The 22,643-nt window shown below is 43.9% G+C and overlaps 1 protein-coding gene across 3 annotated transcripts in view; it reads right to left on the reverse strand.

The window, feature by feature from the left end:
* Window positions 1-21,688, reverse strand: part of elmo1 (engulfment and cell motility 1 (ced-12 homolog, C. elegans)) — a 90,217-nt gene extending 68,529 nt beyond the window's left edge. For all 3 annotated transcript variants that reach the window (XM_054764305.1, XM_054764306.1, XM_054764303.1), the window contains exon 1: window positions 21,526-21,688. The gene's annotated coding sequence lies outside the window, so the exon portion shown is untranslated. The remainder of the gene's footprint in view (window positions 1-21,525) is intronic.
* Window positions 21,689-22,643: the final 955 nt, after the last annotated feature.

Below are 22,643 nucleotides of genomic sequence, written 5' to 3' on the forward strand. Positions count from 1 at the left end.
TGACGACGACCTGGCCTTGTGGAGCCGAGCTATTAACGTTTACAGACGAGTGGCGAATTGTCAGATTGATGAGCAAAGTTTGTTGCCAAGCCCCGCCCACATCCTGTGAAACAGCCTCATATCCTTTGCAATACAACACCACCCGCCTGTCTCGTATTCGGGATTTCCATTTGGGCTGCTATGGCCAAGGTACCGAGGACTAGTTTGTTGAAATGCGAACCCCTGGTTTTTGCCCCAAAAGTTGCCACCGAAAAAAACAATGGCTCTGACCTCCCGTTTGTTTTGGAAGATGGGTTCTTGAGACTTTTTTGTGCATGTCAAGCTTGATCTTGCCACCAAATTTCACAACAATCAGCAAAACTGGTGGCAAGGGCTATTTCTTTCAAAAAACGCGGTAGCTGATATTATATATATATATATATATATAAAACATCTGCGACAACATCCGACATGCGAACATTCGTGGATACGAACACTAGCTGACTGGTCTATATTTTCATGTATTTTGCCTTGTAGTAACACCATCAGTATTTATACTGTACATGCTTGACCAGTAGAGGGCACTGTGACACTGCTAATGGGACCAACAGGTAGGAAGAAGGTGGGGAGAGAGTGTAAAGGAGAAAAGAAAGCTACATTGTAGCTGTACATACAACCCGGACAGAGCGTGTGATTAAAGTTTATGAAGAGTTAATAGGCCTGCTTAATTCTACACCACCCACAGAACACTACCTCTTTTAGAAGACTCTTTTTTCCAATAACTCCTCCTCCTCCACCACAACGACGTATGCTCGACCACTCCTCTTCAAAAGGTAAATAACATTTATCATTACGTATTATTATATCATTTTTATTATTGTTTTTTTCATTAATTATCCTGGTTTAATATTACTACTGCATCCAAACTCATATTTACATACATACACATATACTGTATATGTATACACGTACATGTAGTACCTATATCATTGCTAATATTACCTTTTGTTGGACTTACGAACAAATCGACTTGCAAACGGTCGTCTGGAACCAATTGTGTTCGTTGGTTGGGGACCTACTGTATATATTATATATATATATACTGTATATATATATATATATATACAGTCAAATCTGTCTTAGCGGCCACCTTTATAGAAGGGCCACCTGCCTATAGCAGCCACTGAAAAATCCCCCCCAGCAAATTTACATGTTATAGACCCTGTGTATAGCAGTCACCTGTCCAACGCAGCCAGCAGCCACCCATTTTGTCTCCCTTGGTCAATATCTGACTGCATATAGCGGCCAAATTACCAACTCAAGAAGAAGCTTCATGCACGAAAAAGTTTTGTTTTTCAATCAATGAAGGCGTCGAGTGTAGACTTTAATTACTGAGTCCTAGCTCAGTCACAATCATTCACAAGATCCACACAAACTGTCAGTTGTTCTACATAAAAAAGCCGTCTTCTTTTGAGCTTGCTATTTCCTGGTCAAACATGTAACTTTAAGAGCATTTGCACCAAAACATTACCGCAAAGTAGGCTGGGAACAGGACGTGCTCCCAGCGACGCTACAATAAAAAAAAAACATATGCTAGCATGCATGCGGCAGCGGGAGCAAAACTGAGTTCGGTTGTACTTAACTGAAGTATTTTATCAGTTATCAGTTATTATTAGGCCTCTAGCTTCCTTTTAGTAAGTAAAAACCTTGGCTATGATTGCACTACATTGTCATGTAGACCTACAAAGTACACTTGGAAGAACAAGAGGTGAATAAATGTATTGCAACTGATGTGAAACTGATGAGGGGTAGGATTAAATAAGCTTTGTTTCTTCCTACTCCTTTTTGGACATGCAAAATTGTGAATTGTACTATGTGATGTGCTACTGTTTGACTCATGCATGTTCAGGATTAAAACCATGAACCATGATAATAGTGCTGTACAACTTTTATCAGCAGTCCGCAGTGCCATCTACTGGTCAACATTATTATTATTATTTTTTTCCCTTTTTTAAATTTTTTTCCTCTACTGGTCAACATTCAAACTGGACGCCAACCTGTCTATAGAGGCCACCTGTCTATAGCGGCCACTTTTGCAGACTCCCTCTTGTGGTCGCTATAGACAAGTTTGACTGTATGTTTTTTTTTATTGGCCCGCGCCACATTCTAAAAACATAATTTAACAAGAAAACTAAAAAAATAATTCTTTTTACAAGAATAAAGTAAAAAATTACTACGAGAAAAAGATGTGAATCTAGCGAGGAAAAGGTTGTAGTTTTAAAAGAACAAGGTAAGATTATGAGTAACATGATTTTCGTAGCATAACGTTGAAATATGAATATGATATGATCATGATAATGATAATATGAGGGGTGATATTATGTCAAACTGAGACGGACCTGCCGGGGCTCCCTGGGACCTGTGTGTCACATTTACTAACGTGCGGTTTCCATGAAGCCCAGCCATCCTGCTCCGTAGTCCATAAAGGAAATGTATTTAACAGCAATAAACTAGTGAGTTTTATGTTCTAACATTTATTTGTTACCCAACTCTTCCTGGAACAGACGGTGCAATCTCGTTAGCATTCAATTTTCCCCGCACAAAACGAATTATTGATGAATTTGTCATCAGTTAGCTGATGTGCACTAGCGCCTATTAGCGTGTAAACAGGCTAACCTCGCGCACATAATGCTAACAGCGCCATTATAACGCAGCCCTAACACCTCGACACTTATCGATCTACATTAGCCTGCATTAGCATCCGCCGCGTGAGCTCCTGTGGGCAGTCCCAGACGCCTAATGATGCGTGCGTTTCAGAGATGAATGTCTTTGGGTTGCGCCCAAAAGTCACAGGAAGTCTTCCATAAATCAATGAAAAAGGCGGGAAAATGACACTAAACATCATCAGGGTTTCATTCCTCCCTTGCCTGGGTCCTGACCCCCTAATTAGGACTGTTAAGGTGACCCCCCCACCACCCTTTGCAGTTCCCCTGGGGCTACTTTGAAAATGCTGACCTTTAGTGACATAAGAGGAGGAGTGGGGGTGAGGGTGTTCTTGGTCAGACTGCAGTGCCAGCTTTGTCCTCCAGGGGCAACAGTGAGTTTGACAAAGTGTAATTTAAAAGGTGAGGAGGGGAGGTGTTTGAGTCATATGCTGTTTCATGCTGGAAAGGGGGCGGGGTGGGGGGGGGGGTGTCAATGAGGTCCTGCTGGAGCCGTCTGGCAGGCGGTGCCGTGTCATCTGGACCAGCGGAACCAAAGCTTATGAATAATAGAAACTTTAACGCTCTGTTGCATGTGACACGTTAAAGCAGAGCCTGCCAAAGTGCGGCCCGGGGGCCATTCACGGCCCACAGCACATTCTAAAAATATAATTAAACACGAAAACAAAAAAAAAAAAAAGGTGATTTTACAAAAATAAAGTCAAAATATGAAGAGAAAAGTAATTAACAAGAAAAATATGTAATTTATGAGAATAACATTGTCATATTACGAGGCACAAATTATTTTACGAGCATAAAGTTGAAATAATAAAGAAAAAACACTTTTTAAGTCGTAATATGAGAAACAAAACGACGAACGGTTTGCAAAATTAGGTTGCGGAAAAGTTGTAATGTCACATTTTAACAATAAAGTCGTCATTTTATGAGAATAAACTCGTAATATTATAAGGGAAAATAGTGTCATTTTAGCAGCATAGGATCGCAATATTTAAGAAAAAAATCTTATTTTTTTTTTAAGTCGCAATATTATGAAAAACAAACCAAATAAAGTTTCAATTTCTGAAAAATTAGGTTGGAGGGGAAGTTATACTATTACGGGAATGGGAATAAAGTCATAATATTACAAAAAAGATTTTTACAAAGATGGTTTTAGAGGAAAGTTGAAATAATTGGAACTTTAAAAAAAAAAAAAAACTGCAAAAATGGGGAAAAAAAGAGCAGAGTGAATTTTACTCTAATAATAGGATTTTTCACTTATATCACAAAACTGAGATGCAGTTTTTTTCTTGGAAGAGCGAAGGGAGCCACCTGCCGTAGCCCAGCAAGGTGCACTGTATTCAGGCGCATGCTCCGAGCAGCAGATGCGACGCCACGGAGGTCTCTGGCAAACCTTTTGCACTTTTCAAACCCCAGGCGTTGCAGTAGGGCTGCCGTTTCAGGTGGCCGATAAGGTTTTTTGTGTACTCTATGGGGTTCCCCCCCCACCATCGTGGGTCACTTGCACGCAAAATGTCTCTTAAACAGTGAATGTTTAATGGTCGAAATGTGTGTCACATGACATGCATTTTTAGCGCTCTTGTTTTTTTCCTGTCTTTGGGACGCACAGAAAAGGGAAAGACGTGTGCTCATGTTTCACGTAAGGATTGTGGATGAGGGGCAACATTTCATCCTCACGGAACCAACAACTCAATCAATTGCTTCCAAAAAACAATTTGTGTTGGACCCCTCTTTTAGAACGGATGACGAAAAATAAACACCGGAAGTTAAATGTTTCATTTTTGCAGGGAGGCGGGGGAAGAAACTAATTAAGGTTTTCCCAGCAGGGGCCTGCATCCCATCTACTCCATAACCCCCCGCCCACCCCCCGGCACCCCATCATCACCACTTTCCACTCACTGATCACGGCGAGCGACAATGACGGGAGCCTCCGGGGCCACGCTTCAAGGAACACGCCGCCCCGAAAAAAGAAGTTCACAGGATCCGTCTGTGTCTGTGTGTGTGTGTGTGTGTGTGTGTGTGTCTGTGTGTGTGTGTGTGTGTGTGTGTGTGATGAGGGGAGGCGAGGGAAAAAAAAAACAAAAAACAGCCAGGTCACGTGACCGAGGCAGAGATGAATGGCGCTTTTTGGTTGGGTGGAGGAGGAAGTCATGGTAACACGTCTAAAGCTCCATTGTCTAACTTTGTCAGTGTGTGTGTGTGTGTGTGTGTGTGTGTGTGTGTGTGTGTGTGTGTGTGTTCTTGTCTTTCTCTGCTAATGAGGCACCGCCCGCCACATCCCACCTTTATTGAGGGGACATTTGTCTTTGTTGAGGACATTCTGGCTGCTCCACACAAATGTGTGCGTGCGTGTGTGTGTGTGTGTGTGTGCGCGCTTCATTCACAACAGAAAAAAAGACGACACCCCCACCATCACAAAGCCAACACGACTACTCCAGCAGAACAACATCTTTCACACCCCCATCATCACTCCGAGTGGGCGCTGACAATCGCGTGAACTAACTTTAACACACACACACACACACACACACACACGCGCGCGCTGCAGCGAAGCGGGCCTTCATTGAGGAAAAAAAAGGTCATAATGACTCGCTCTACTTTCCACATTGTGCAACGAATCAAAGCATGCGAGTGCAGAGTACAATCGATATGGATAGCTGCTCTAGCTAGCCTGCTTTGCGCTCTCAAAACTGTTTCCCAACAAAAATAAGTCACATGACTCCAAGCCCTGACATTGTGCATGAATTGGACGAGACGTCGGAAGCCCGGCAAACAGGAACCAGACTTCCTTAAAACTAAAAGTAGCAGGCAGGCGGCAGGACGAGAAAGAAAAGCATGGCAGGGATACGCCGCATCTGTTGGTAAAGCTGTGGAACACTCTCCCTCCTCAAAACGGCCCCCACATTGAAAGCTTCAAGTCTCGTCTTTAAACCCACTTTTATTCTTTGGCTTTTAACTCGGCGTGAGTCGTGTGGTCCTCTGTGTCTTTTATTATTTTTTTAGTTTTTATTGGTTCTATTTATTTTAGTTTTTAAATTAAATTTACTTATTTATTTTTTACCTACTTCTTGGACCTTTGGCTTTTATTGTTTCGATTTCTTGTTATAAATATTTTATTGTAGTACGTTTCTTTGTTTCTATTTGATCTTTTAGTTTTTATTGTCGTAATTTTTACTTATTATTTACATTTACATTCCTTTATTTACTTATTATTTATGGTTTTGCTAGTCTGTGCAGCACTTTGGAAACAGTGTTTATAAAATGTGCTGTATAAATAAAGTGGATTGGATTGGTAATGGCATTTTTCCGTAGGGAACGCCGGGCACTGCACAAAGGCGGGCCAAGTTCCCACACGGTACACTTTTAAGTGAGGGACAGAAAGTGCCGACGCAGCAAAACAAACCAGAAAAGCGCAGCATGTATTTATTACAAATTTATTCATTATAACATTCCTTCTTTCCCCCCAGCACCTGCTGCTCGTTGAGTAGAGCCGTACGTGCTTTCACCTTAGATAATCTCAAAGTGCCCAATGATACCAGAAAAAGTCGCTATAGTCGCTTAGAGCCTAAAGGGGTCTGAAGGCTCACTAAACATCGTGACAAAGTAGCTGCCACGCCTTCTTCTCTGGGGGTGTGAGGTGTGTTAAGAAGTAAGAGTTAGGATGCCATCTACTGTACGGAGTTGGAAGGACAAGCTGCATTGACAGACAGACCCGTTATAATGTGTTTATTTATAAGCGAGGGCCAACAGGTAGCACCGAAGCTACTGTATATGTGGCGGTCCATATTTTTTTGTAGCAGACCGCCACCAACGATGCATGCATGGGAAACGCTGGTACTTGCTGACACGCTGTCAGACACGTAGAGCTGCAAAGTCTAACATCTCCCCCTTCTTGAATCAGATGATCCCAGTCTGGGATTCACACGACGCCGTGACCACGTGTACGCGCTAATTGGGAGTAGGCGGTGGCAGAAAGGTGCGACGGGAAGCGACGCTGTCACGTCAAGAGCGAGGCGCCGTCCAGACGAGGTGGCGTGCAAGTCCCGGAATAGAAACACGCCGCCGTCATGCAAGAACAATGCTGTAGCTTAAAGGCTAACGTTGGCATGGTTTCATGCAATTCCTGGCCCTACAGCACGCATCTACGTGCACGCACCTCCTCAGACATGTAAAAACAGGATGCATGAGCACACATGCAGCACATCAGGCTTCAATACATAATCATCTTTTTTTTAAATCCACTAATTTTGCTGATATTTTGCCGTTTTGACCTGATTTTGATTGCGTCTCACTGTGTTCTAAATTGGTTATGAAGAGTTAGCATGAGTGAAATCAACCAGAACCAGAACCCCAAGGTGGTATTGTGGGTTTGCCCATGTTTTCCAATACACCAGCACTACTTGACTCTAATGGCGCTACCTAGTGGTGAAGTTGGGCAACTGCAGTCTGAATTAGGCCTCAAAATCGAAGAAAGTGATACCATTTTTGCTTATAAATGTAAACAACATATTAAATGGTGGACTAAAGACAATATATTTTAATCAGGGGTGTCTAAAGTGAGGTCGGGGGGCCATTTTCAGCCCGCAGTTTGTTTTTCTTATTGGCCCTCAGCATAATGTCAAAATAAACTGCATCATTATGTATGAGGTATATTATTACATACCACAGTACAGCGTTTCCCACAGGACTGCAATCAATCTCTGATGATGTAGATCATCGCCTAATTTGCATAATTGTCATGGTGGCCGACGCCGTGCGAGACAAAAAGCGAGCAAAAAAACATGAAAAGCAAAACTAACATGTTTAGAAATACAAATAAGCTTTCTTCTGTCGTTTCTTTTTGTGTGTGTGTGTTTTTTTTAATGTCACAAGTAAAACAGAGCCGCCTGTGAATGCTTTTAGATTTGGGGAGAGGGGGGGCACAGCAGGACCTCTTGAGAAGCTATACGTTCTTTCATGTTAGTCTCCAAGTGTCCAAGAAGACCATAAGAAGTTAGATTTGTCGCTATAATCGCTACAGTCACTTTTTTGATCCCTCCTGCTACATCTTCTTATTCTCTAATATTTTCATTCCCACACTGTTGCTATTCAGCATGAATGAGTCAACTAAGTGCACGCAGACATAAACACATGAAGGCTGGCAGCAAAACATGTTCAAGCAGCTAAATTCAGAATTGTTGGATGAACGATCATATTTCAGATTGGCCATGAGGAGACGTTTGGGGAAACATTGAATGTGACGGATTAGAGAGCATTATGGTTGTGTCCTGACCGAGCTGGCTTTTAAGATAAAAGGTAAACGATACGCTGCAGACTAGAAAGCTTTCCTACTCCAACACAAGCTGCTCAGGACTCGCCGGCAGGGCTGGCATGCGCTCTGTCTGGTTAAATGGGACGTGAAGGATGGGGCATCCCGGGTCAGGGAATTTCCACTGCAGATGCTAGCCGAGCCCCCAGAAAGCATACACAGCCACAGCCGTGCTACAAAAGAAGATGTGGCGCATTCTAGGACGAGGTCCACACTCCTGTTGGAATCGGTGCAGAACCCAAAGTTATGGACGGGCCTGTAACTTACAAATCCCATCAAAAACTCAACTAAAAACAATAAAAATAGCCACACCGCCACTTAAAGGGAAAGCTCAATGCTAAATCTAAGCACTATAATGAGCTAAAATGCTAACCCCCTTTATCCACGGACCATAAACCTCTCCTACCCGCTAGGATCTAATAGTGTAGCGGAATTGTGTAAGCCACTTTAAAAGTGCTTTTAGCGACACAGCATTTTGTGTATGTGTGTGTGTGTGTAGCTTTAATGCTAATGAGCGGTGTTTGCCCACACTTCTCTCAGACAGCACTAGTTAGCATTTTTTATAACAGCACACTCGTCCAACGTAATAGATGCCATATATCACATAAAACAACGTAATATTAGGCAGCGGGACAGGAGGACGCAAAGGTTAGCAACACTAGCACAGCTATGTGATGCTAAAGTGCAAAGATTACGCTTACATTTTGAAAGCAACATCATGCTAGGTTAGCGTAATCGCTGAACAAAAACAACATGATCAAACGTACAGCTCCCACATCTGTAGAAGACAGTCGCATAGTTGACACAGCTTTATTTAAAGATGTGTAGTGAAGCCTCCTTTTTTCTTTTTTTTTACAAAGCCATCCTCTGTCTGTGACAACACTAGTTCGCACTTTAGCATTTTTGTAATGCCGCACTTGTCTAACGTAATAGATGCCATATATCACATGCAACAACGTAACATTAAGGAGCGGGACAGGAAGACACAAACGTTAGCAAAGCGAGCATAGCTATGTGAAATTAGAAATTAGAAAGATCCTGAGCATTATGGAACAAAAGTCAAGTGGTAGACCCAAAAAAATCACACCTGCGCTGAGCCGCAGGATCCGATTGGCTGTCCATCAAGACACAGGGCGGTCTTCCACCCACTTTAAGGTCCTTACTGGTGCCGACTGCAGCGCAATAACCATCAGACGGCATCTGAGGGAAAAGGGTTTAAAAAACAAAAAAGGAATTCAAAGACCTCGTCTCCTTCAACGCCACAAAAGTGCCCGTTTAGACTTTGCCAGGCAGCATCAAACATGGGACATTGAAAGGTGGACAAAAGTTTTATTCTCTGATGAGAAAAAATGTAACCTTGACGGTCCAGATGGCTTCCAACGTTACTGGCATGACAAGGAGATCCCACCTGAGATGTTTTCTACCCGGCACAGTGGAGGGGGGTCCATCATGGTGTGGGGTGCTTTTTCAGTCAGTGGAACACCGGAGCTTCAGGTGGTGCAGGGTCGTCAAACGGATGCAGATGTTGCAGCGGGCATCCCTCATGACTGAGGGCCCTCGTCTGTGTGGTAACAGCTGGGTTCTTCAACAGGACAACGCTGCAGTTTAAATCCCATAGAGAACATTTGGGGATGGATGGCAAGGGAAGTTCCAGACAGTTGATGGCCTTGGTGAAGCCATCTTCACCACTTGGAGCAATGTTCCCACGAGCCTCCTGGAAACACTCGCATCAAGCATGCCCAAAGCCCTTTTTGAAGTGATGAACAAGAACGGTGGAGCTCCTCATTACTGAGTCCTACTGAGAACATTTTTTGTTCTGGTTGGGAGAGTTTTTTGTTAAACTTGATCAGCTGATAAACAGCCTATTTCAGTTTAATTGTTGTTTTCAATAAATGACTTTGAAAATGTTTTTTGTGTCACTCCCCCTTCTTGTTTTTGCATATTGTAGCTCTACTTAAAACCTCATTAAGATCCAAATGTGCAAAATGCTAATTCTAGCAATTTTATATATACATACATAACCTAATGAGGAGAAGCGGCATAGGAAATGGATGGATGGATATACACACACACACACACGCACACACACACACACACACACAGTACATACATACACACATATACACAAATATATACACGAATAACGCAAACAAAAACAATCCCACAATTAGCATTTAAACTTATTTTATGGTGTGTAGCGAAGCCTTTTTTTCTTTTTTCTATTTTTGAAGACACAACTTGAAAAGTTGAAGTAAACAAGTGACAGACGCTACGTTTCTGTCACGTTTGGCGATGATAAAGACGCACGTGTGTTACTGTTGGCACTTCATTAAAAATACCTTTCATTTGAACTGTGCACACTTGGCTTCCTGCAAACATGCTCTCCACTTAGCTAAATTCCGCAGCTCAGAGGATTACCACTGAAGCGTGTAATAACTCAAAGGTCATATCATCATCATCATCATCATCACAATCTGCCGCTGCTGCCTCTTTAATAGCTTTCAAAGTGTGTCACGGCCCAGAACTGGGGCCACCAGCATTCGTATGTTTCTAGTTTCTTTTTGTAATGAGCGCCAGTCTGCCAGTCATTGTGGCCAAGCTTTTTCTTTAGAACGCTGCAGCCCCCCCCCCACAAGCCCCCGCTGACTTGCACTCGCCTGCATCGAGATGCACAAAGAGGCCGGGAACGTTTGGGATTGATTTGTGGCTATTTTTACTTGTCCTACTTGAACTAAATGGCGCAGACACTCAGAGAGGAAGAAGTCAAAGGCTGCTTGAACCCCGAAAAATGCAAAAATAAGGACGGCACTCGTATGAAATAAATGAGGACTACTCCTGAAGCGCTGCACACAAAAGGATGAAAATGTGCCACAACGTACACCCCCGCTGTGTTGACTGGGCTATTACTTTTCTGACAAATACACCACATGGTGGCGCTGTTATTTAACCCCATTAGTGGGATTGACTTGACATTTCTCACCCAACTCTACATCAAATCAACCATAAGGTGTTTTTCAACACTAACTGCAACTAACTGCCCATAAGTCATTTTGATGATATTGTTGAGATGTGATTCCGAACGAGGCAGGAGTCAAGGGTGAGTTGAACTATTCAAATCACCTTTGGGGTCACCAAATGTGGAGATGTGATTCCGAACGAGACAGGAGTCAAGGGTGAGTTGAATTGTTCAAATCAAGCCGAGGTCACCAAATGTGGAAATGCGATTCCAAAACGAGTCCAGGATGAGGTGAATTGTTCAAATCACATCAGGGTCGTCAAATGAGGACATGCGATTCCGAACGACACAGGAGTCGAGGATGAGTGGAATGGTTCAAATCAAGTTGGGGTTACCAAATATGGACATGCGATTCCGAATGAGGCGTGCGTCGAGGAGGAGTGGGATTGTTCAAATCACGAACAAGACAGGAGTCGAGGAGGAGTGAAACTGCTCAAATCTCGTCGGGGGCACCAAATGTGGAGATGAGATTCAGAGCGAGACAGGAGTTGAGAATGGGTGGAAATGTTCAAACCACGTCGGGGGCCACCAATTGTAGAGATGCCTTTCTGAACGAGACAGGAGTCGAAGATGAGCGTCATCAACAGTTTCCTCTACGCTTACCTTGAACGCCTGCACGCTTCCAAGTTTGTGGGAACACTTTGGAGAAGGCGTGAAGTGAACAATAGGGCGCTGGCAGCAATAAAAGGCCCACGTGACCGCACACAACGGACAACGTTTAATAAAAGGGAAGCAAGGAGAAGTGTTTCTCTGGTGACTTAGTGCCGTGATAAAGCGGCTTTACTGCGCCGCTCTTGACAAGGGTGGACAATTACTGGTCTTATTAAAGCATCACTCAGGAGCGCCTGCAACAGCAGCTCATTAACAACGCTGGCGACCCACTGGACCACAAATAACACCCAACTTCATCACAGCAGTGTGTGTTGGAGGTTGTCGTCTCCGCAGAGATCACACGATCGTGACTGTCACAAGTGAGCGCGAACAAAGGAGTCACTGCGGTGCACGCACAAACACACACTTTGCTCGGCCGGCTGTCTCCCCCGTTCCCTGATCATTCAGTGAGTTTTGACAGGGGTGTCCAAAGCGTCCACGTGAGGCCATTTGTGGCCCATTACCCCAAAACAACCCATCTATCGTTGACTTTCCATAGTGTTGTTCCTTGAGAAGATATTCTGCCATGCGGCCTGCTTTCTGCTTCACAATGTCACATGTCGGAATTCGTCTTTGCCCACGATGAACCGCAGCTCCCCGAATGCGGGCGGCACTCGCGTAGGCGCTCCCGCCGCCACGCTTGACTGTCAGCCAGACACACTTATCTTTGTGTTGCCAGATTTTTTACACAACAGTGCTGGTGTTTCCCACAGGGCTGCAATCTATGTGTGGCGGGCGGGTGGGTGGGTGGGTGGCGGTGTACCGAGGGCGGACTGACGAATTTGCATCACTGGCCATGACGCATTTGCAAAAAGTGAGTTAAAGAAACAAACGAACATGAAAAGCAGTCCAAATGTGTTTTGAACTTCTGTCGCTTTTGGTTCAAACGTCACAAACAAGACAGAGCCGCCAGACAGTGCTTTGAGATGGAGCTGTACACCGACTACTCTAAAGTACATCCAAATTCATTGAAAAATCTGTATTAAATATAAATATTAAATTAACAAAATGTATACATTTAATCTAAATATCAATTAAATAATAAAATTCAATATACAAATATTACAATTACTGCAAAAATGTAATCAAATAAATATTGCAATTACTGAAAAAATATTAAAAATAACGTATGTGCTGTATAACCACACACACACATTCTATCCCTTGACAAGACAGAATAAAAAGTGAGGGCTGTTCTCGCAGCCACGCCCATTCTGTGGCTTCAGCCATCAATTTGCTGAAGCCACAGCCTCCCAACTTTAGACTGCTTCTCTATTATTTATTGATTCCTCCCCCGCCTCCCCCCCGGTCAATTTAACACATGCTACGCCCAGGACCCTCCCAACCCTTTACGCGCAAACAAACCACGTGCTGAGGATGCCAGCCGGGCCTCCACCCTGGCACCGCTGACGAGCGGGTGCGGCCTGCTGCGGTGAGCGTTCAGGGCTATTTATGGACTCAAGGGAGTTCATTTCAGCCTGTTTATGGCTTCACGGGATGTGTATGCACGGAGCAGGAAAAGAGGAAGCTAAAGGATAAGGGGGAGGGGGGGTGGGTGGGGGCTGCAGGAAAGCGGAAGACATTCCTTAGGGCGGTCTTTCATGATGTCATGGCGAGGACGTCAAACACACGCTTCACGCAGCCTGCCTTGACACCGTTGTGGAAAAACACCGGAAAAGAGATCTCCACCTTTCACTTAACGTCTCCCTGACGACAGGAAGTGTATCAGGCGGCGACAGGAAGCGGTTCGGCAAAGAGGCGTCACTTAATGACATCCCGTGCAAGTCATGTTCAAGGCTTTTTATTTACAGAGCTGGACGTTATGAGTTAACACAATGCAAGACCTGTATCAAAAATTCTGCCTTTTTAAACAGACAATGTGTGTGTTGACTGGCTCTGTCAGAAAGGTAGTCATGTAAAAATACGTTTACTTCTTTGCTCAAGTGCACCGCACCATCCTGGAAGATAAGTTTAATAACCTGACACTCTCATGGCGCAAACTAAGCTCACTGACATATTAGAAAGGTATCATTTTTTAAATGGATACATTTTCAGTGCAGGTCTTGTATGGGACTTCATTAGCAGGTGTACCATGTGAGAACCTTCACCCCCGTTTTCACTTCCTGATGCGTTTGTGATGTGAAAGTGCACTTCTGCACTTCCGCAACCAGCAAATTCCGCACACGCAATAATTCAAACACAAAGGGGGGGAGAGGGTGGGAGGAGTTTGTCAAACTTCCCCCTTCCGGACAACAACACAACAGACACAGCAAAGACGCCCTGAAGGCAACACGAAAGCCACAATGCCTCCCTTCTCTGCACTGGCCGCGGCCGACCGGCGGCCTCTCGGGCGGCCTCTCGGGCGGCCCAGGTGCTTTGCAGATGCGCTCGGACGGCGGCAATAGAGAACAGGAAAGGATTGTACAAGTGTGACACATCCGCGGACACGAGAACAGTCAATGAAACAACAAGCAGCACGTGAACAGACAACGTTTTCATGACAACAGAACAAACTCACCGAGAGAGTTGATGTCACTTAACTTAATGTCGCCTAATGCATCCCTCTTCTTGACAAGCGCCAGATCCTGGTGTGCCCCCCCCCCCCACCTACCTAAAAGCACAAGTGACCTGCTCCGTCTTGCTTGTGACGTTAAAAAAACGCCATAAAGCAGTGGAAAGTTGTTTTGTATTTCTAAACACATTTGTTTTGTTTTTCATGGCTTTTTGCTCACTTTTTGTCTCCCACGTGCAGGGATGGGTACCGTTCACATTTGAACCGATACGGTACGCATGCCTGGTACCTCAGAATCGGTACCGGTGCTGAACTGTATCAATTTTCGGTGGTTTTGTGTATGTTATCTGGTAATAAATACTAATTTGTTGAACAATAAAATGTCTAAATGTTTCAATGTAACATTTATTTCCAATATATAAACAAGCATCCTAAAACAACATCCGACTGTTTGTATTGTACCATTGCAGTGTTCACACATTCATTCGACATGAATACCCTTTTTCTTACTAATGCACAAATTAAATTCATTTCAGTATAAATTTTGGTTGGTGCTGGTCGCGAACTTGAGCCCGTTTGCCTTTCAAGTGCTTGAGCCAGTGTCGACTGCAACCGGACGTCCCATGCAACCCAGCTATTGCCAGCTCTTTCACTCCCTCACAGTCACAAAGATGCGTTTAGGTACCGAAATATGGTAGCGTTGGATTCTACGTGAATTGGTACTCAGCAGTACCGATAGAATTCGGTCAGTACCTGTCATGGTACCCACCTCTACCCACGTAGCGTCCATAAAAATGACATGCACATGTGTCAGGACCAATTATGCAAATTTGACGATTACATCATCTACCCGCCACCACACATAGATTGCAGTCCTGTGTGAAACATTGCAGCATCGGGTCTGATATGGCACAATTTTGATTCATTTGCATCAGTTTGGCCCTTCATAAACAAAGTGTTATTTCTTTTAATGATAATTTAGGTATTTTTGAGCTATTAATGTATAGATTTTCACCAAAATTGAACAGGAGGATTGCCTAACCATCACAAAAACAATGTCCAGGTCAAAAGCCACATTTTTACAACACACTTTCCTTGGTGGAGGTAAAAACGATGACGGCTAGCATCATTATAAGAGGTTATGTCGTATGAACACGTCCTCCTGTGTTGTGATTTATCCCTGCGGTGAAATGGCCGAGTGATCTATAGAGACATCCAATCCAAAGCGACCTTGGCTGACTCCTCCCCTTCCTCCTCACCTTTTCCACACAGCCTTGGCTCCTAGCGGCGGATGGAAAATACTGAAGCGACACGGCGAGGGCTCGCGCCATGACAGAAGGGGTGCGCGTGCTTCACCTCGGCACGAATCTTTCATAAATACAGTGTGACCGTGGTTAGCGTCATAGCGTTGCAGCGAGACACCACACGGACACCAGACATGAGCTATTTCTTGAATTCAACAGTGTTTCTCACCTCAATAACCCAAAATGGAGCAACAGTAAGTTTCAGGTGCCAGAATTTAGATAAAGAAGGTGAAAAACAGGATTTAATTGAATAGAATTCAAGAAATAACAGGAGGATGGTGTTTGTGTGGTGTCTCGCTGCCACATCATGTCTTTGGCAACACTCATGTCAAGAGTCACGTCTGCGATGAATGTAAAAGTAACCTTGAATCGGGGCTGTCCAAAAGTGCGGCCCGTGGCTCTTTTTTTCTTGGCCCGCCACTCAGTCTCAAAATATAATTTCACAAGAAAACAAAACAAAACAAAAATGTAAAAAATCAGCAATAATTTTACAAGAATAAAAAAAATATTAACAGAAAAAAAGTTGTAATCAAGAAAAAGTCATAAGGTCAGAATATGAGGAAAATAGCATTTTAGTAGCACAAAGTTGAAATAGGTTATATATTTTATTTAAGTCATAATATTATGAATAATCGAATGAATAATGTAGGTTGCGGAATAAGTTCTAATGTTACGAGAAAAAGGTCAAAATATTATGGAATAAAGCCATAATTACGAGAAGAAAATTTACAAGAAGGTTGAAATTGTTGGAAAAAAACCTGCAGAAATGGAAAAAAAACACCTGTAATTTTAGGAAAATAAAGTTTTATTATTTATTATTAAAATAAATAAAGTGGTATTCTAATGAGAAAAAAAGTCAATTTATGAGAATAAACTCATAATAATAGAATGAAAATTTATGTCATTTTAGTAGCTTAGAGTTGAAATATTAAAGAAAAAATATATAAATATAATATTATGAGAAACAAAAAATAAAGTTCTAACTTCTGGAAAATGAGGTTGGGGAAAAAGTGATGATATTACAGGAATACAGTGAAAATATTATTGGAATAAAGTTAGAATATTAGGAGGCACAATTTTGCCGTACATTTCTGCTCTGCTAACCCGGGCGGACGCTAAGCGAGGTTGCGCTTTATACTTTTTTTTTTTTTTTAAACGAAAATGACTTGAAATGAAGAAGCTGGCAGAGTCGTTTGTTTAAGATAACGGAGAAATTCGGGACAATGTCGACACGTGACACCGTACAAATGGATTTGGCGCGACCCGTTTTCCCTCGCTCGTGAAGACATTAAACCGCAACTCATCTGCCAAAGAATAAGATGTACCACAAGGGATCAGTGTCTGCAACTGTGCAACTTAGTTGTTATATGTAGCGAGTGTTCAGACCCATACTAGGCACTCTAGCGACAACTTTTGTTGACTCGGACATGAAAGTAAGTATTGCTCATCTCAACGAGCAGCGGGTGCTGCTGTGGACTCAAAGACTGAAAGGCTTAAAGACAAATGTAACACTGCAATACGACACGACTGACTTAACACCCCTGCCACACTCCCCAACCCCCTCCCTGCCTGCCTGCCTGCACCCACAGCTGGAGTGTTGAAGAACTGGTTCTACTGTGAGACTTTGTAACCGTCCTGGGTCAAGTAGACCGCAGAGAGTTCTCAGCTGAGTGATGCCAAATACCACAAACATGCAAAAAGGGCTAGAGAACATGCACCCCCCCAAAAAAAAAATTCCATCATGCCACAGCTGGAATGCAGCGATACATATCAGTTCATATCAGGTCATTTTAGCCCCACCCCCGGGCCCAGTGACGTCTAATTATTCTTCTCTGGCGTGTCTTCCCATCATGCACCAGCCAGGTCATTACCAGCCGACGCCTTCGCTCTCACTTTGTCAAGAAAACATTTTATTCGCCGATTCAGCCTCAGGCGGCCGTCAGGGAAGGGGCGACATGGGAGTTCAGTGCTGGCACTTTTCAGCGTCCGTACCCGCCGCTCTCACCCGCTCCCCACCAGCCGGAGCGATCACACACCACCACGTTCATCTCATTGCACGCCGCAAATTAATGTCATCTCAAACTGCCAACCCCCCCGCTTCCAAACGCCAGCACAAACTTGCACTGCGTGAAGTTGATACTTGAAAGCGAGCTTGAAGGAGGTGGTAGGTGGAGACGGGAGTGGGGGGGCGGGGGTGTCGGTAGAGGGAGGCGAGTTCATTAAGATGGACAGATAGCAGGCTGGGTTTGCATCACGGAGAAAAACAATTTACATTGCGGCCTTTTCCCTCTGGGAGCCAGAACAGAGCGAGGATGCCGACCCACCGGGTGGGGGGGTTCAGTCTCGTGAGAGGAAACAAAAAGATGGAGGGGTGGGAGTATGGGGGGCAGGAGTGACAGAAGGATTCTGTGAGAAGGAGCTAACGAGAAAAGATAACAAGCTGCAGCATTTTAGCATCTTCACTGCTGTTGCAACACCTTTTTGGAAAAAAAGGTGGAAAAAAAACTAACAAAAAAACGCTAAACCACACCCTCGTCTTGGCCTTTGCCATCTTTTCACTGTACGCATGTTTTTATCTGCGGAAGATAACTCGTTTACTCCTGAAGCGCTGCCGCACAAAAAGGGTGAAAATGTGTCAAAACGTGCACCCCGATTGTGTTGCCTGTGCTTTTACTTTTAGGACAAATACACCACATGGTGGCGCTGTTTTTAAACCACATAGGTTGGACTGACTTGCAATTTGTCACAAAACAGTGCCAAAATTGGTCATTACAATTTTTATATTTTTATAATAATAATAATAATAATACTTTTACATACTTTATTTTTGTTTTATTTATTTGTGCTGAAAAAATTATCAAAAAAATTTTTTTTAAAAATTTAAATAACAAAAATGAAAAGATAATAAAAAAATAAGTAATTTGTGTTGGACCGCCACAAATAAATTAAAAATGTTTGCACCGTCGGCCCTGGCTCATAAACGCATTATACTGGGGCCGCCTGTGAATGTAGCTAGTCGTTCCAACTCCGTACAGTAGACGGCACCACGCCTCATACGCACCTGCTCCGCCAGAGGATAAAAACACGTAGCAGGAAGGACCGGAGAAGCTTTGCCAAATTAGTGACTTTAGGAGTACTCAAAGCCCTCTAGATTCTGTTTTACAAAAAACCCACCTGGCAACAAGTCAAGCAACTTTTTACGGTCTTATTGGACACTTTCGGGTTCTCTTAACATGAAAGCAGGTCTTGCTGTGTCCTGCTGTGCCCGCCCCCATCTAAAAGCTCTCACAGGCGGCTCCGTCTTGCTTGTGACATTAAAAACAAAAATGCCAAAAAGCAGCAACAGAAGAAAGTTCATTTGTATTTCTACACATTTTTGGTCATTTCTTGAGCAATTCATTTATAGATTTTCACCTAAATTGAACGGGGCGAAGACCGAACCATCACAAAAACATCATCCAGGTTGAAGGCCACGCTTTAACAACACAGTTTCCTTGGTGGAGGTAAAAAGATGGCGCCTAACACCACTTTAAAAGGTCATGACGTATGAAGGTGTCCTCCTGTGTTGTGATTTATCCACACTTTTAAAAGACCGAGTGATCGATAAAGACATCCAATCCAAGGCGACCTTGTCTGACTCCTCCTCTTCCTCCTCACCTTTCCTGCACAGCCTTGACACCGAAGCCCACATGACGGACCGCCACAAATACATCTGGTGCTACCTGCCCCACCCCCCACGCCCCAAGCGCTCATCAACACCTCGTAACGCACCTGGTATGCCAGAGAATAAGACGACGTGGCAAAAGGGATCAGTGTTGCCAACTTAGCCTCTTGTTTGTATTTAGCGAGCGATCAGACCCATCTAGTTTCTCCTTTTTTAAAAAGTGACTACCGTTAACATCTGGTCTTAGTGGACACTTTTGGAGACTCCACCATGAAAGCGCATAAAGCACTCACAGGCAGCTCAGTCTTGTTTGTGACATTTTAAAAAACACTGCAATTACTTACATACTTTAAGACATGGCAAGACAATGCTCACAAACGGCTAGAGGGACACTATTTTATTTGATTTAATTTAAAAACAATATTGATGACAGCCCTACACAGCATTACTTACAAGCCCATACATACACCAAGTATTGGTATCAAAAGGCATTGTGTGACATCGCCAACTAGTGGGCTGGCATGCATGTTGCAGCATTTCCAGTGGCAGTGCAAGAATGCCTTTGAATATTTACTTGGGAAAGGCGACAAATGCAATATTTAGCTTGACTGTGGCTAATAAAACGCGTCTGCATCCCCTTTTGATGTATGGCTCCCATGAGGGGGATCGGGGAAGGTGGCGGGTGGTGGGGGGTGTTATTACTGCGCCGGCACGGTCCAGATGAAGCGGTTAGCTCCCGGCTAAAGCCACACTTTATGGGATGATGTTTATTGCTGAAGCTCTACAGGCGTAAAGTGTCCCGCTCCACCCCTGCAAACACGGAGACTCACAGCTTGACACCGTATCCTACATCTCATTTAGCGTACGCGAGACGTGGCGTCCAAACCGCGACAGTGAACATTTTGTTCAAATGCCGACGTGGTCCCTGAGGAAGCAGTGAAGGAAGGCTTCCAAAACACACATTCCAAATTCCATTTCTCATGTTGTCAACACAGGTGTTGGTGAAAAACTTTTTGCTACCTTTTCCAGGAAATTACTTTCTTCAGACTCTGATCTTTTAAAATGGGCTGAGGGTTAGGGGCCACAGCACTGCCTGTTGCTGTTGTGGCATGCACTTGGAAGCCTACAAATGTCATTTTTACGGACATTTCACTCGCAAAAACGTGCCATAGTTGTTGTTATTGCGCCTTTTCTCCTGGAAATGACTTTCTTCAAGCTTCTGATTGGCTACAACGACCTTACCCTTAGAAGCTATAGCTCCTCCTGGTGCTTTGGCATGCACATGTCAGCCTGCAACTGTAATTTTGATGTGGACAGGTGCTGTTTTTGACACTGATGTTTTAAAAATGCGTACGTTTCAGCATAGGCTTTGCCAAAAAAAATAACAGGAAGTGCTAAAACTGACTGTGAGCAAAAAATTGTTACCAAATGCTCAAATTGAGCCTATACCAGGCAACGCATTTCTTCAGGCTTCTGATTGGCTAAAACGGCCTTACTGTTAGAAGTCATAGCACCTCCTGGTGCTTTGGCATGCGCAGGATAGCATGCAATGTCATTTTGATGTGGACAGGTGCTGTTTTTGACACTGACGTTTTAAAAATGCATCACATACTGTATATCCTTTGCACAAAAAAGTGTTTGTATGTGAATGTATAAATAAATAAATAACCGCCACTGCTACTAAACTCCAAAGGCTGAAGACTCTCTTTTCTAGGAAAGACTTGTCATCGGAAATTACTGCACCACCTACTGCTTTGGCATGCACTTGACACCCAGCCTTTGCTTTCTCCTGACAAATACACGTTCAGGAAGTGCACGAAAACATGAATGAGGCTTAATGTGTTGGATTTTGACGTTGTTTTGGACAGAGGAAACAGAGAAAAGGTGACCTTTATCTTTCTGTTCTGATTTTTTTAAGTTACAGCTGGGAGGAGGGACAGTGATTGTCCTCTGAAAACACCTGTGCGTGTGTGTGTCTGTGCGTGTGTTTTTGAGAATGCATTTCATTCAAGCTCCAACTTTTGCTGCACTGTATCAGAGCCAGATAAATAGAAATACAGCAGGCAGCAAGCAGGCGTCAACACACGCTCGTACGCGCACGCACACTGCAGCAAAAACACACAACTTGCACCGTGGCGTGGACGCGCGCACTAAATGACGGCATGTCAGTTTGAAATGCCGGAAAAGTCACACGACAGACGCAGAAAGAAAGCACGGAGGAAAAGGGGGACAAGATCCGCAAAGCAAAACACACTCAGCGCGCCACTGCGCGCGCGCGCACACGCACACATAGCGAATGGCAAACGATGCGCGACGTTTGGCGGCAAGATTGGGATGAAAAGAAGACATAGATAAGAATGCTCTGACATACCTGCTGCTGCGAGGACACTTCTCCAACTGCCGGAGTTTGTGTGTCGCCCAGTGTTTGTACGTGTGTGTGTCACTCTCTCTCTCTCTCTCTCTTTCTTTCGCCGTCTGTGTGTGTGTTGTGATGTGGAAGATAATGCTGTGTTTCCGCTTCCTCGTCTCTTCCGCCCCCTGCTGGCCACCGCCGTCATGACACGCCCGGCAGCCCTGCTGGGAACAACGCAGGACACAAGCGTGTATGTACTTAACACAAGACGGCAATGTGATGCTTACAAAAGGAAAACAAACTTACATTTCTGTCTTTTTTCAACTCCAAATCTAATAATGCACATATTGAACTACTCCGAACGTGCTCATTTCTAGCAACTTTGTTTAATTTTTGTACGTTTCCGAAGCCCATTAAGTAACAGGACTGAAAGTGACAAGTGAGTTCTTAGCATGAAATTAGCAAATACACAATGAAATATAGTCACATGGCCAAATATTTTACAGTTTATTTGATTGTGGATTTATTTCTTGAGGATGCAAATGGAAGTGTATATTTTGTGCAAAACTGTTATGCGTTGCTTTTAATTAAAACATAAACAAATGTGCGCAAATGCTGAGTGACTTAAATCCACTTTTTTGGCTTTTCAATCTTTTTATTGATTGTAAATCACTAAAATCACAAGCTGAGGTGTTCACCCTTGGGAGAGGTTGGGAGTGAGGTCCTGCCCCAGGTGGAGGAGTTCAAGTATCCCGGGGTGTTGTTGACAAACGAGGTCGACAGGCGAATCGGCGCAGCGTCTGCAGTAATGCGGTCGCTGTACCGGACCGTCATGGTGAAGAGAGAGCCGAGCGGGAAGGCAAAGCTCTCAATTTACCGATTGATCTATGTTCCCACCCTCACCTATGGTCATGAGCTTTGGGTTGTGACCAAAAGAACAAGATCGCGATCACAAGCAGCGGAAATGAGTTTCCTCCGTAGGGTGGCTGGACTCACCCTAAGAGATAGGGTGAGGACCTCGGTCATCTGGGTGGGGCTCAGAGTAGAGTCGCTGCACCTTCACATCGAGAGAAGCCAGTTGAGGTGGCTCGGGGATCTAGTCCAGATGCCTCCTGGTGAGGTTTTTTGGGCCCGCC

The sequence above is a fragment of the Dunckerocampus dactyliophorus genome, chromosome 20 (assembly GCF_027744805.1).
Source record: "Dunckerocampus dactyliophorus isolate RoL2022-P2 chromosome 20, RoL_Ddac_1.1, whole genome shotgun sequence".
Lineage (NCBI taxonomy): Eukaryota > Metazoa > Chordata > Actinopteri > Syngnathiformes > Syngnathidae > Dunckerocampus > Dunckerocampus dactyliophorus.